The following is a 13,639-nucleotide window of genomic DNA, read 5'->3' as shown; positions in this document are numbered from 1 at the left end:
ATTTTTTCCTAAAAATGTTCATACAAAAGCTACCAAAACAACATGCCAGGCAGAGCAAATTATGTAACCAATTTTTGACAGTTAAATTACCACACTGCTGCCAGAAAATAAGTTTCTTCTATTAGCAGCATTCTTCCTTGAAAATGACTCTGGCTACAGCCTCATTTTCCTCTGGAAACCCGTATGGCTGAATGGCAAATGAAAAAAATTATATAAACATCCAAGTTTGGAGTCTTGTTAATAGCAACATTCATGAAGTTGCTCTTTTCATTCCCTTTCTATGTAATTATCCAGTACATGATGTACAATTAAAAAAAAAAAGGATATCTTATCCACAAACTAGGATGGAGAAAATAAAACATGCTTTGTACCCTCTGAATGAAGAAAATAAATTTGAGTAGAATGAGTGACCAGGGAGATGAATGAATGCATGAGTATCTAAAGAATGAGTCTATATATTTTGGTCCCCCAAAAGTAGGAAGAAGGACAGATGCTTAGCCAGTCAGCTAAGGGTTTGACTAAGATACCCAAGTCCTCCATGAGAGTGCCTGGGTTAGATACCAACTGGGGCTACTGCTTCCTTCCTATTAATGCAGACCCTGGGAGGCAGTGGTACATCCACATGTTAGACCTGGATTGCATTCTGGGCTCCTGACTTCAGCCCAGCCTATTGCAGTTATTTGCAAACTGAATTAGTGGGTGGGAGTGCTCTCTCCCAAATAAAAAAAAAAAAATTAATAAAGAGTAAGGTAGCAGAAAGACAAGACAGAAATAGTTCTTAGATTAAACAGGAGCTTCCCTATAATATAGATGACATAATGGAAAATCCTTTGGTTCAAATTTATCTGAAATGCAAATAATTTCTAGAAATGCTAAACATATCACCATTCTCTCAGTAACCCTAACTTTCTGACTCAACATCATAATATAAATAATTCAAAGAAATGGAAAATTAAGACAATATTTGAAGTGGGGCCTGATGTGTAAAATTTAAGACACAGGTCACCCATGTCCATTTGAAAATCCTGAAGCTTATCACCTTCCTTTGTTTCTGTCACCCCTTAAACCTACTCAACCTACTCTAAGATTTATTCAGTAGAGCTGTCACAGAGATTCTGCCTACTGTAACCTCAAATCTCTCTCAAACAGAGATGCAGACTCATCCCTACATCCATAGTCACAATCCTTCTTAGGTCTCCCCACCCTACTTGCTACTGTAGTAGTCTTTTAAAGGGCCTTTCCATTGCCATTGCCTCTCCATTCACATCATGATTTCATCACCCTTGATTGAAAAAAAAAAAAGTCATTACTGGCTATCTAGGGTCTACTGTAGGCCAATAAGCCAAGCCTAGAATTCATAGTCCTGCCCACATCTGTCCCCAGCATACCTGGGCATCTAAGCTCCTTAAGATCCACTACAAATAATACTTCATAAAATTATTACTGATACTGCTCATGCTATTGCGATCCTATTTTCTTTCCACTATTGTTACTTGTATGTTGCTCATCACCCTGTCCATGTACTGCACGCTGAGACAGCAACCATGCCTCACTGCTTCCTCTTCTTCCTGAAGATGATGACATCTGGCACCGGTTATTTGTAGCAGAAACAGTGATAACTTCAGAGCCCATATGTGTGGCTCAAATTTCTTGTCATTTATTTTGGAGTTTCACCCTTGCCAAATTATCCAACTAAAACTAGATTTCCTCATCTATAAAATGGAGATTACAAAGTTACCTGGCAAGGGTAGGTTTCCAGCATACTCACCATATATTAGATAATCCATGAATTATAACAATTATTTTCTCAACTACTTGAACATTTTAATTGATTGTCTCAGAATAGATGATTTATTTTTAAGCAGTAGAACATAAAGCACCCAACTTTGGATTTATACAACCAAAGTTAAACAACCTTGATTATAGAAAATTTAGGAAATAAATAATTATAAATTAATAATAAAAATATACATAAATAAAAAGGGTTTACTTTTTTTAAGATGTTATTTACTTATTTGAAAGGCAGAGTCACAGAGACAGACAAGGAGACAGAGAGAAAGAGATCTCCCATCCACTGGTTTATTCTCCAAAGGTCCACCAGGGCTGGGCTTCTTCTGGGTCTCCCACATGGGTGCAGGGGCCCAAGGACTGCTTCCCCAGGCACATTAGCAGGGAGCTGGTTGGGAAGTGGAGCAGCCAGGAGCATAACTAGCATCCACATGGGATGGCAGCATTGCAGGAGGTAGCTTAACCAGCTGCCAGAGCACAGGCCCCTTGTTTACCTTTCCAGTTGGTGTACTTGGTGCATGGGGGAAGGGAGACAAGGCTAGTGTCCCTGACTCATTATTTGTCCAAAAACAATTCAGAGGAAGAATTTAGTTCCACTAAGTAATGCCTTCAGTAAATTTCCTTCAGTCTTTAGCTACAAAATGAGATAGTTGGTCTACATTCAAAAAAAATTTTAGAAGTTCCTTTTAATTCTTACAGCATGATTCATCAGCTGCTACTCCACAATGTATCCTACATGGCCTCTGCTGAAAGTCAGCAAGGGCAACCTTGGGGCAGCTGGAACAGGCCCAGCAACATCAGCAGTAAACGCACTATGAGTGTTTCTCAAACAGCATTCTCAGAACAGCAATAGGTGTCCCCTTCTAAAAACAGCCTATCCAAAATCCAAGAGCTGCTACATTACTAGGAGGTCCCAGGTAAAGCGGAAAATGTATACATTACTGTGTACCCATCACTATGTGAAAGTCAGTGGGATCATGATACAATCATAAAACACCTTATAGCTCATTGTAATCATAGTGGCGAGATCCATTCATTCAATAATTATTAATGAATACCTTTAGGTGTTATAAAGCAGAGGATGGGGCAAAAGCAAAACAAGTACCTAGCATACAAATAAACAACAGCATAAAATTATGTGGTAAAGGCAGGGTGCCACCAAAGTACTCTTGAGGCAGAAGAAGGTCCCTGGAAGAGAGTTCTACTTTCACTGAAAATTAAAACTTATATACTTCACTATATATTTTTTAAAAGTATATTTATATACTTCATTATAAAACAATGTAAGTACATGCTGCCACTGACTGCTGGATTTTTCTCCTTACACTTAAGCAAGTAGGAGAGGAAGGAGTGGCAAGAATAGGAAGAAAGACAATTATTCTATACATGTGGACAGTTTTTTTGTTTTTTTACAACTTTCAAAGTGTTCCAATTTACAAAAACCCTGAGAGTTCCATGGGACAAAGGAATACTAAATGCTAAGAGTTTCCTATGTTCTATCTATGACTCTAACATTAAACACTCAAGTACCTGCTTCGATTGCCCCAGAATATGTAGATAATTTTCAGAACATCACTAATTTTCAAAACAATGCACAGTGTATACTAGGAGAGAAAAAAGAATTTGTTTCAAAAAAGTTCAAGTTACTCACCCAGGGTCACCAAGCTAGTAAAGGGCAACACCAGGGCAGGAGTCCAGTTTCCTCCTGGTCAAGCCCAGTGCCCCGAGGACTCAACTCTCCCACTGACTATTACTTAGTCTAACAGTAACATTCTCTAATGGATTTCCTTATGGCTTATTACTTAGTATATCAAATGTAATATTCAGTCTGACACAAATAATGAAATAAGACCTTTATAATTTGAGAAGGCAAACAGTAATATCTTCCTTATTTACTTTAAAGATTTATTTATTTATTTTTAAACAAATGTAACCAGGATAACAGTAGTTTGCCAAAGGAGTAGAGGAACTGGAATGGTTTATATTTATGTGATAGCAGTTCGTCCTCCAGAAGATAGTCCACTAGATTGTAAATTACTGAAGGCTAAGCATATTATTGCTAGTCTACTGCACAGGTCCACTGCACAAGTAGTTCAGGACTACCTTAAAGTCACAACACTCATTCTCAGGAATCTACTGCACTTAGTTGCCAAGCACTTACATTAAAGGGATTTAAACAGACCTTGTCCTGTACTTCATAAGAAAGTGATGCCAAGATTGTCTTTTTTATCCCAGATACTCAGATACTATCCCAGAGCAGGATACTGAATTAGGTGAAGCATAAAAGAACATAAAACAGATAAAGGGCATGATTTCTTTGCATGTGAGAAAGGGACAGACAGGAAGGATGAGGAGTTTAAAAAACTGGACGCTGGGGTAGGCATTTGGCCAAACAGTTAAGAAGACAGTTGGGATGCCCAAATCCCACATCAGGGTATCTGGGTTCAATTCCTGGCTCCGGTTCATGATTTCCAGCTTCTAAGGATGCAAACTCTGGAAGACACAGTGTTGGCTCAAGTGATTAGCTTTCTGCTACATATGTGGGAGACCTAGGAAGGGTTCCTGGCTTAAAGCTTGGACTCTGTTCCAGCCCCACCCACTGCAGGCATTTGGTAAGTGCAGTGGATGAGAGCTCTCTTTCCCTGTCTCTGACTCTCAACTAAATAACTTAAACATTAAAAACTAGGAGCCGGCACTGTGGTGCAGTGGGTTAAAGCCCAGGCCTGAAGCACCGGCATCCCGTGTGGGCGCTGGTTCTAGTCCTGACTGCTCCACTTCCAATCCAGCTCTCTGCTATGGCCTGAGAAAGCAGTAGACGATGGCCCAAGTCCTTGGGCCCCTGAACCCATGTGGGAGACCCGGAAGAAGCTCCTGGCTTCCGATCGGCGCAGCTTCAGCCATTGCGGCCATCTGGGGAGTGAACCAGCGGATGGAAGACCTCTCTCTCTGTCTCTACCTCTCTCTGTCACTCTATCTTTAAAAACAACACAAAACAAAAACTGGACTCTAAGGGCTGGTGCTGTGGTGCAATAGGTTAATCCTCTGCCTGTGGCGCTGGTATCCCATATGGGCACTGGTTCTAGCTGTGGCTACTCCTCTTCTGATTCAGCTCTCTGCTATGGCCAGGGAAAGCAGTAGAAGATGGCCCAAGCACTTGGGCCCCTGCATCCATGTGGGAAACCCGGAAGAAGATCCTGGCTCCTGGTTTTGGATCAGACCTGTTCTGGCCGTTGCAGCCATTCGGGAGAGTGAACCAGCAGATAGAAGACGTTTCTGACTCTCCCTCTCACTGTAACTCTACCTCTCAAATAAATAGATAAAATTAAAAAAAAAAAAAATAGACTCCTGTTTTGTTATCAGTCACAACAGAATGGTTGGCATATGGACAAATGTTGCAACTTCTCTAGCGCTGTTTCTTCAACAGTTAAGTCTCTTCCAGTTAATGTTCTATGATTCTAATTTAATTAGTGCAGATGGAATTTGTTAAAAAGTGATACTAGGGGCCTGAGTTGTGGTGCAACAGGATACGGGCATCCCACATGAGTGCCAGTTCAGGTCTCTGCTGTTCTACTTCCAATCCAGCTCCCTGCTAATGGCCTGGGAAAGCAGTGAATGGTGGCCTAGGTGCTGGGACCCCTGCCAGTATGTGCAGCCCTGAATGTGGCTCTGGGGTCCTGGCTTGTGCCTGGCCAAGCAGCCATTGGGGAGTAAACTCGCAGATGGACTCTCTCTCTCTCTCTCTCTCTCCCTCTCTCCTTCATCCTCTCCCTCTCTCTGTAATTCCACCTTTCAAATAAATAAAAAAACTTTTTTTAAAAAGAAGTGGTACTAAAAGACTTTAAAAAAATATAATAGAGGGGCCTACGCTGTAGTTCAGAGGGTTAAAGCCATGGCCTGCAGCGCCAGCATCCCATATGGACACTGGTGCAAGTCCTGCCTGCTCCTCTTCCAATCCAGCACCCTGCTAATAGGCCTGGGAAAGCAATGGAGGATGGCGCAAGTGTTCGGGCCCCTGCACCCACATGGGAGACTCAGAAAAAGCTCCTGGCTTCTGGCTTCCTCCTGACCTAGCCCCAGTTATTACAGCTGTGTTTTGTTTTTGTTTGTTTGTTTTTCATTTTTTCCCTTCTTTTTCTTTTTTCATTTTTTAATTTTCTATCTTTTTCTTTTCTCTTCTCCTTTTTCTCATCTTTCTTTCATTCGCTTTTTTTCTTTCTCTTTCTTCTTTTTCAAGTCACATAGATGTGTCCATAGCCTGAGCACACCGAAGCCTTGCTCACAGGCTAGGGTGAGGCTTCCATTGTGCTCTGGTCCACAAGCGAAACCAGGCTGGCCAGCAGAGATTAGGATGGACCCTGTTGTGGCCACTGGAGGAGTGAACAGCAGCTGGAAGATCTCTCTCTCTCTCTCTCTGTCTCTCCTTCTCTCTCTCTCTCTAACTCTGCCTCTCAAATAAATAAATCATTTTTTAAAAAAATAACTTTAAAAATTTCATAGAAAACACCATATTTCCTTTTTTTGTCTTTTTTTATTCTTGAAAACACCATATTTCATAATCAAGAGGATACATGGAAAGAAAAGGATAAAGTTTTCCAAACTCAGCCTCTATTTCCCACTATCAGCAAAAATACAAACCTAGATATTCCTGACTAGTTAGATGCTCTTGTTTGAAATTGTTACTAAAGTCCCAGATGACTTGAAAAAAACAATGTACTTCAACAAAGAAAGCACAGGACCAGTCCATCAAGTATATGCAACGTGATGAGGAAGAAAGCCTTACTAATATCCAAAGAATCTCACATTATGAAGAGTTCGTATATATCCCAGTAGCAAAAGAATCAGCTTTTGGTCATGCTTTAAAGAAAAAAAGTTTCAAATTCTTGAACTATACTGAGTAATATCTCAGTAGTGATACTGTTGCTGACACTTAGACATCAGAATTGGGGAAAGAAGCTATTACTATGAAAGTGCTGACACATGATCACTCTTACTTCAAAAATAAGCTCAAGTATGGGCACTTTTATCTTGTCCTTATTGCTACAAAATGAGCAATCAGCTAAGACTCCTTCCTTAATTTCTCCAAATAATTTTTAAGATATAAAGGTCTATTCCATGATTCATAGCAGGCAATGGAGTTTACTTAATATGTGCTTCAGGTTACATTTTTCTAATCCCTTGGCCACTGCATACACATTTTAGAAATGTCCCCGATTATATTTCCAAGCCTATCAAGTGAACAGTTCATTACAGGTTCACTTAGTGAGGTGTTAACAAAAATTAGAAGCAGTGATAATATCTAAATATTTACACACTTTATGAAACTTCCATCATGGCAAAGTTGGCTAGAAAGTACATATCTACAAAATGAAGCATCTTTTATCCTCAATTAAAGCCAGAGCTGCATCCCACAAGTGGAAATTTCAGTATGCTCTGTTGAAGAAGTTTTAAAATGATAAGCACTCACTACTAAGTGGCTGGCCAGCTATGCAGCAGGCAGAATGGACTGTACATTAAAGCACATAAACTTGCTTAGACTAATGTCCCTCAGGGTTCTTATTCCGCTCAGACCACTTTAAGAACCTTTTACCTTCGGGTGATGAACTGGCCATCAGAACGTCTCGCCTGCCTTAGTACCCACTACACCCCAGCGCGGTTTCCAAAACCAGGCTCTCTTTCTTCACTTTTTAACTGGATATACATAATATTTAATTGGGCAAGACAGTCATAACATACCCTGTCACTATGTGCTCCTCTCTAGTTCATAATGCAAAAGTGATAAAAATCCCTTTAGTTTAAAGCTGGGACAACTACAGGCGCTTTAATTCTCAAGGTTTACAGATTATATATTAGGCAAAGATGGCTGCGATGCTGAAATACTTCCTGACTTCAAGAGTAGTCATTTCATGGTTGCTTAGTACATTTATTTCAACTGTTTACCTTTTTGGAAAATTCCCTTCCCAAGCAGCCTATTTGATGGAACAAAGACATAAGCCTCAGCCATTCTCACTCACTGCCCAAAAGACAGATAGACATTGGAATTGACTCCTGGCCCTGGATCTCAATCAGGTCTCACACCCAAGGCCTTCATACCCCACCCTGCATTCTTTTCCAGGTTCCCAAGGCTCTGCCCAGTTCCAGGAATTCACCTCTGCCTACTGCCCCCTACCCCCACCCCCCTCTGTAGCCCTTCTAAAGTATAAAAAGGCTCAGCCCTTGGGGGTCAGGGCCTTCTGCCACGTGTTTCATCAATGTGCACAGGGCAGTTGGTCACCACCTCTACAAATCCATTTTCTCTGAATAAATTCGGTCTCGCTGTAAATTCGTACACTGCCTCCTCTCTATTCTGTGCCTTTTTCCTAACACTTATGGTGCCCTGTGTGAGGAGGCCCCAATATGCAACTCTTTTCCAACAAGGGGCATCTAGAAAGGACTCATGGTGGTTTCTAGATGAAAAGCTAATACTCCCTTTTTTTCTCCAAACTACTTTTCTAAAAAAACCTTATTCTCTCTCTCAAATTCAAATTTTCTTCTTCACTTCCTGAGATCACACACATATCTAACTCCTGCCATATGAGAGACTTTGCATAGCATATCTCAGATGTGTAGCATCTGTCAAACTGCTAACCCCAATTCTAATATCAGGGCCCCCATTCCCCACTCATCAGGCCCATGGATCACCCCCCCAGGAGAGGGCTGGCAGATTGACTTCACCCATATGCCACCAGTTAGGCGAGCACGTTACCTTCTGGTGATTGTGGACACCTACTCCTGGTGGGTGGAAGCTTTCCCCACTACTAACAAAAGAGTGTCCACCGTTTCCACTCTATTATTAAATGATATTATCCCAAGATTCAGATTACCTGCTTCCATTCAGTCAGACAATGGGCCAGAGTTTTCCTCTCAAATTACTCAACTAGTATCCACCTCTCTTCATATCTCATGGCATTTTCACATTCCTTACCCTCTCCCTTCTTCAGGAAAAGTAGAAGGGGTGGAAGAATGGAATTTTAAAACAGGCTCTAACTAAACTCTCCGCCTACGTCCACTTAGACTGGGTGAAACTCCTCCCTTTAGCTCTGTTAAGAAACAGATCTCTTCCCTGGAAGCCCTAATGCTTAGCCCAATTGAAATTTTCTGTGGACGGCCTCTCCTTTCACCTAACTTCCCTCCCCTATAGAACTCTGAAGCTATTCCTCCCTCTTCTTACTGAAAAGCACTCTCACTTATGGACCTATGCAGACACACACCTACTCAAACCATACTCTGCCTCCCTACCCTATTCCTACCTTTTAACCTGGTGTCTGGGATTATCTAAAAACAAAATGAGGCTGCTGTAAAGACAAAGTGGAGTGGACCCTACCAGGTAATATTGACTACCCCCAGCTCTGCCAAACTCAAAGGGCACCCCTCTTGGGTACATTTTACTTCATTAAAACTAGTAACATCTCCATCATGTAAGTCTACTCCCACAGGGCCCACCTCTCTCAGGTGCAGGGGAGCAATGAACAAAACAAATATCACTGGGCCCCACTAGGTTACACTGAAGGGAGACCGACAGTAGGAAAGACAAAGAAGTAAAGCACATGGGATGTTAGGTGGTGGTGAGTGCTAATGAGAAAATGAAAGCAGTACAAGATATATTGAAGGTGGGCTGTAGCTTTAGATATTTTTAGAAACTTCTTTTGATAACACCATGGGGAAACATGTTTTTGATTTTCACTTCTTTTTCAAAATTGTGAAAATGTGAACAGGCAAGTTCCTCTTTACAGTTGCAGATAGCTGTTTTAAGGCTTGCTGGCTTTCACCTTGAAGTTTACAGGCTTGGTCAACAGAGACCATAAAAGCTCAGGAAATTGAGGTAGTCTGATGACAATGCATTTTGCAACCACAGTGTTGCTTTGACAATTCCCACAGGAACTAGACATAACATATCCTTTTTAAAAAAGTACATTTCAAAATTATTTACTAAACAGGTTACATAGTATCTTCTAGTCTTTTGTATGGGGATATGAATATGCTAACTTCCTAATGCATATTGGCAAATTTGACCATTACACAGACTAACTTCAATGCTTTTAAAGTTACAATTCATAAATAGCTTCTCCAAAAAACTACCAATATCATTTCCTATCCAAGCTTCTTCAAATACATTTAAGTCAGTGAACTCAGCTTAAATGTAGTTATCAGAATCTTATCAAAATGTATACATATAATATCTGCTTTTGATTATCACTATTAGAAACTTACATGGTATAGTTAAATAAAATCTACGATAATTCACTTTCAGATGGAAATGTAAACCTCCTTATGAACCAATCTTTTAACAAATTTTCAACCAAGCATTCGACCTAATTGTTTGAATTTTAATCTCATTAGCAATCAACATAAGCAAGAATATAAAGGGAAAATATTGGTGGGAAGGAAGCCCCACTACAAGGTGAAGGTAATGGTGGGTTTCTTAAAAGAATGCTCACACTTGCTGAGTACTACCAGTGGAAGTGCCACTTGAAATATCATGCTATGATAAGCAGTGGTGGCCCACTGTAAACCTCAGGAGGTCAAAATGTCACATAATCATGTTTCACATCCAAAATTAATGTTTTTTTTGTTTGTTTGTTTTGCTGACAGGCATGCTTCCACTGACTAAAGAATGCTTTGCGGGACAGTGCTGTGACACAGTGGGTAAAGCTGGAGCCTGCAGTGCTGGCAACAGTTCAAGACCTGGCTGCTCCACTTCTGATCCAGCTCTCTGCTATGGCCTGGGAAAGCAGTAGAAGATGACTCAAGTCCTTAGGCTCCTGCACTCGTGTTGGAGACCTGGAATAAACTCCTGGTGCCTGGCTTCAGATCAGCCCAGCTCCAGCTGTTGCAGCCAATTGGGAAGTAAACCAGCAGATAGAAGACCTCTCTCTCTGCCTCTACCTCTCTGTAACTCTGTCATTCAAATAAAAAATTTTTTTAAAAAAGATTGTTTAATAAAAAGAATTTTTTTTAGTTGTGGGAAAAAAAAGCCCAGTGACAATACCAAAAAAGGAAGATGGTTAAGAAAATCACCTATAAAGATATACGGAGGATTGATAGCAGCTGGGGTACAGTATGAACTGTGTATCTGGACAGATGCTGCAAATGAAATAGGGCAGGCATGATAGCATTAAAAGCATTGTGGCATATTTTAAAATATTTTAAAATGTATAATAGGTGTATGTCTACGTGAAAATGAGATGATTGCCTATGAGGCATTCACAGTGATAGAATCAGGAGAGGTGTCTGGTCATTAAGCAACCCTTTGGGACAAAGAATTATCTTCCCCATCCTGGAATCTCTTCCTCAGAGACCAGACCTGAGAAGAGAAATCCTGAAGAGAACTACACATTACATTGTGAGGTTGGTGTCAGGCACCTTTTAAGCTGCGAGCTCTTGAAACTCAGTTTCACCTCACAGGCAAAGAGCTTCACTAGGGCCTAGTCCCACAGAACCATCCCTTTGACGTTTCAGAGTAGGTGGGATGCATTTTTCCAGCTCATCAGCCAAAAGGAGCTGTCTTTTTAAAAACTTTCACAAAGGCAAAGAGTAGTCTTCAGCACCACAGCTCAGTGCCTGAGACATCTATTTGTGTCCCCCTATGTGCAATCATATGTTCTCTGTTGTCAGTTCCCTTGTCTTTTCCTGTCCTTGGCTCTTCCCTCAACCTAGGTGCTAGGCCTGCACAGAGTTCTATGTGGCTCTGACCAGCAGCACTCAGGAGTTGGAGTCAGTGGAGTCCAATGAATGACCCCAGCACAATGCATGTAGCTATATATAGCTTACCACTATGTGCCAAGCACTTTTCTAAGTGTTTTATACATATGATCTTATTTGATCCTCCTAACAGCCATCGAGGAATTTTTATCTCCATTTCACAAACACAGAACCAGGCCCTTAAAGGATAAGTATGTGCTGAAGGTCACACAGCTAACCCAGCTCCCAGCATAGACTGGAAACCTAGTCTCCAATTTACACCAAAGAATAATGGTCTTTTATGCTAATTCATTGAGCATGTGCCCTAAAATCAGACAGACATGGATTCCAACTCTAACCCTATGACCTCCGGTTGATTTGGCAAATTATTCCGCCTGGCTCTCCTGAGTATGAAACAGAATAACCATACCAGTAAAGTGTGTGGTTGTGTGTCTTAAGTGAGCTGACTTCTGTATGTACAGCACAGATGCTGTGGAACATCGTAATCAATAGTCGCTGTTCAGTCCCCCCCTTTCGCCCATTTGAGTATTCGATACAAAGGCAGCGTGAGAAGATAACAAAGAAAAGCAGAAGTTGCAGGTAATCACCAAGTGCAATATTAATGGTGGTTTGTTCGGTCCCTGAGGTTCTGGCACGCAAAACTAATCCAACTGTACTTCCTCCACTCCCCAAACACTGCACAGATTTTGGAACCCGGAGCAGGAAAAGGAGCTGCTAGGATCCGCCTTCTCACAACGTCGCTGCCTTCCCCGAAATCCAGTCACCCTTTCCCTCCCCACCTCGGCAGCTCCTCCTGGGGCGGCTCCGAAGAGCGCCCCCTGCATCTGGGCACTCGTTCGCCAGGAGCTTCTGGCAGCGGCTCCATCCCGCTCCCCGCCCCGGGAGGCCGGCAGGTTCGGGCACCGCCCGATCAGGTGCGAGACCGCAGGCCCGGGCGGTGCCTCGCGGCGCGGAGCTGAGGGCCGAGCCCCGGCTGCTCCCGGAGTCGACGGCCTCGTCAGGCCTCAGCCCTCCGGTGCGGCGGCTGGAGGGCTCCCGCGCGTCCCAGGGTGCGCTTGCGGTTCAGCGCCAGGGCGAGGCGGGCCCCACAGAGCCGAGCCGCGGGGCCCGGATTCTCCGATCAGGGACTGTTCTCCCTCAGGCAATCAGTGGGGTGCTGGGGCCACGCCACGCCCTCCCCGCGACCGGGAGCGTCGAGCACTCACGTGCAGGGACTGGGGTGTAAGTCCAACGAGGGTGCGGACCAGGCCGCCAGCGTTCGCAGGGTCGCCGGCGCGGCCCAGGCTTCACAGGAACCTGGGGCGGTCCGGGCAGAGGGGCGGGGCCCTGGGGCGGGGCTTAGGCGTGCCGCCGGCCACCTCCCCTCCCGCGGCTCCACCCACTCCGGCCCGAGCCAGCCTTGAAAGCCACTAGTTTGGCTGATGTTTCAAGACCGCCTTAGGGGTCACTCGAGTTTACCGAAAACCAGCACTTGGGTATAGGCTTTAAAGCTGATGGTTTGAGGGCACCAAAATAAAATAAAACATATATATTTTTTCTTAAGATTTATAGTTTCTTTTAAAGGCAGAGTTGCAGAGAGCCAGTGACAGAAAGATATCTTCATCTCCGCGTTCATTCCCCATCCTGGTCTCCCACTTGCCTGGCAGAAAACCAAATACTTGAGCCAATCTTGTGCCGTTTTCCCAGCCGAATTAGCAGGCAGTTGGATGGGAAGTGGAGCAGCGGGGACGCCAAGCGACGCCAAGCGATGCCCATATTGAATGCCTATTTAACCCACTGTGTCACAACTGCCAAGAACAAAATAATGTAAATAACTGAGGACATTTATACCATTTCTGAGCCGAGAGACTCTCAACATGAACATAGTGAAATACTCGCTCTTCACCGTGCTTGAGGGGGTTCAGTGTGCACACTACCCGTGTTATTTACATCCTCAATTTCATTTAGTCCTCACAACAATTTTGTGATGTATTTAGTACAGTTATGCCCGTTTTGCGAATGAGAAAACTGCGATCGAATAACAAGCAATTTGGTAGCAACTTGGTAGCTGAATTGGCTTACTTGCCTAAAGTCGCAGATTTAACTCACTTCAAAGAGCCCACTTGACTGCCAC

The 13,639-nt window shown here is 42.9% G+C and overlaps 1 protein-coding gene and 1 non-coding gene across 3 annotated transcripts in view; both read right to left on the bottom strand.

Moving 5' to 3' along the window:
* The window catches only part of CPNE3 (copine 3), a 56,602-nt gene extending 43,751 nt beyond the window's left edge, over nucleotides 1–12,851 (bottom strand). The window contains exon 1 of one of the 2 annotated variants that reach the window (XM_002710675.6): nucleotides 12,732–12,851. The gene's annotated coding sequence lies outside the window, so the exon portion shown is untranslated. Of the gene's footprint in view, nucleotides 1–90; nucleotides 183–12,731 lie in introns of those variants that run through there. The other variant, XM_089335500.1, reaches the window with a different exon arrangement.
* LOC127490865 (small nucleolar RNA SNORA52) lies at nucleotides 6,021–6,144 on the bottom strand. The gene has a single exon (XR_007919256.2). It is a non-coding gene; the product is annotated as a small nucleolar RNA SNORA52 (small nucleolar RNA).
* Nucleotides 12,852–13,639: the final 788 nt, after the last annotated feature.

The sequence above is a fragment of the Oryctolagus cuniculus genome, chromosome 6 (genome assembly GCF_051225735.1).
Source record: "Oryctolagus cuniculus isolate XC-2025 breed Fujian yellow rabbit chromosome 6, ASM5122573v1, whole genome shotgun sequence".
In the NCBI taxonomy this organism is placed as follows: domain Eukaryota; kingdom Metazoa; phylum Chordata; class Mammalia; order Lagomorpha; family Leporidae; genus Oryctolagus; species Oryctolagus cuniculus.
This window is presented reverse-complemented; position numbering and strand designations above follow the sequence as displayed.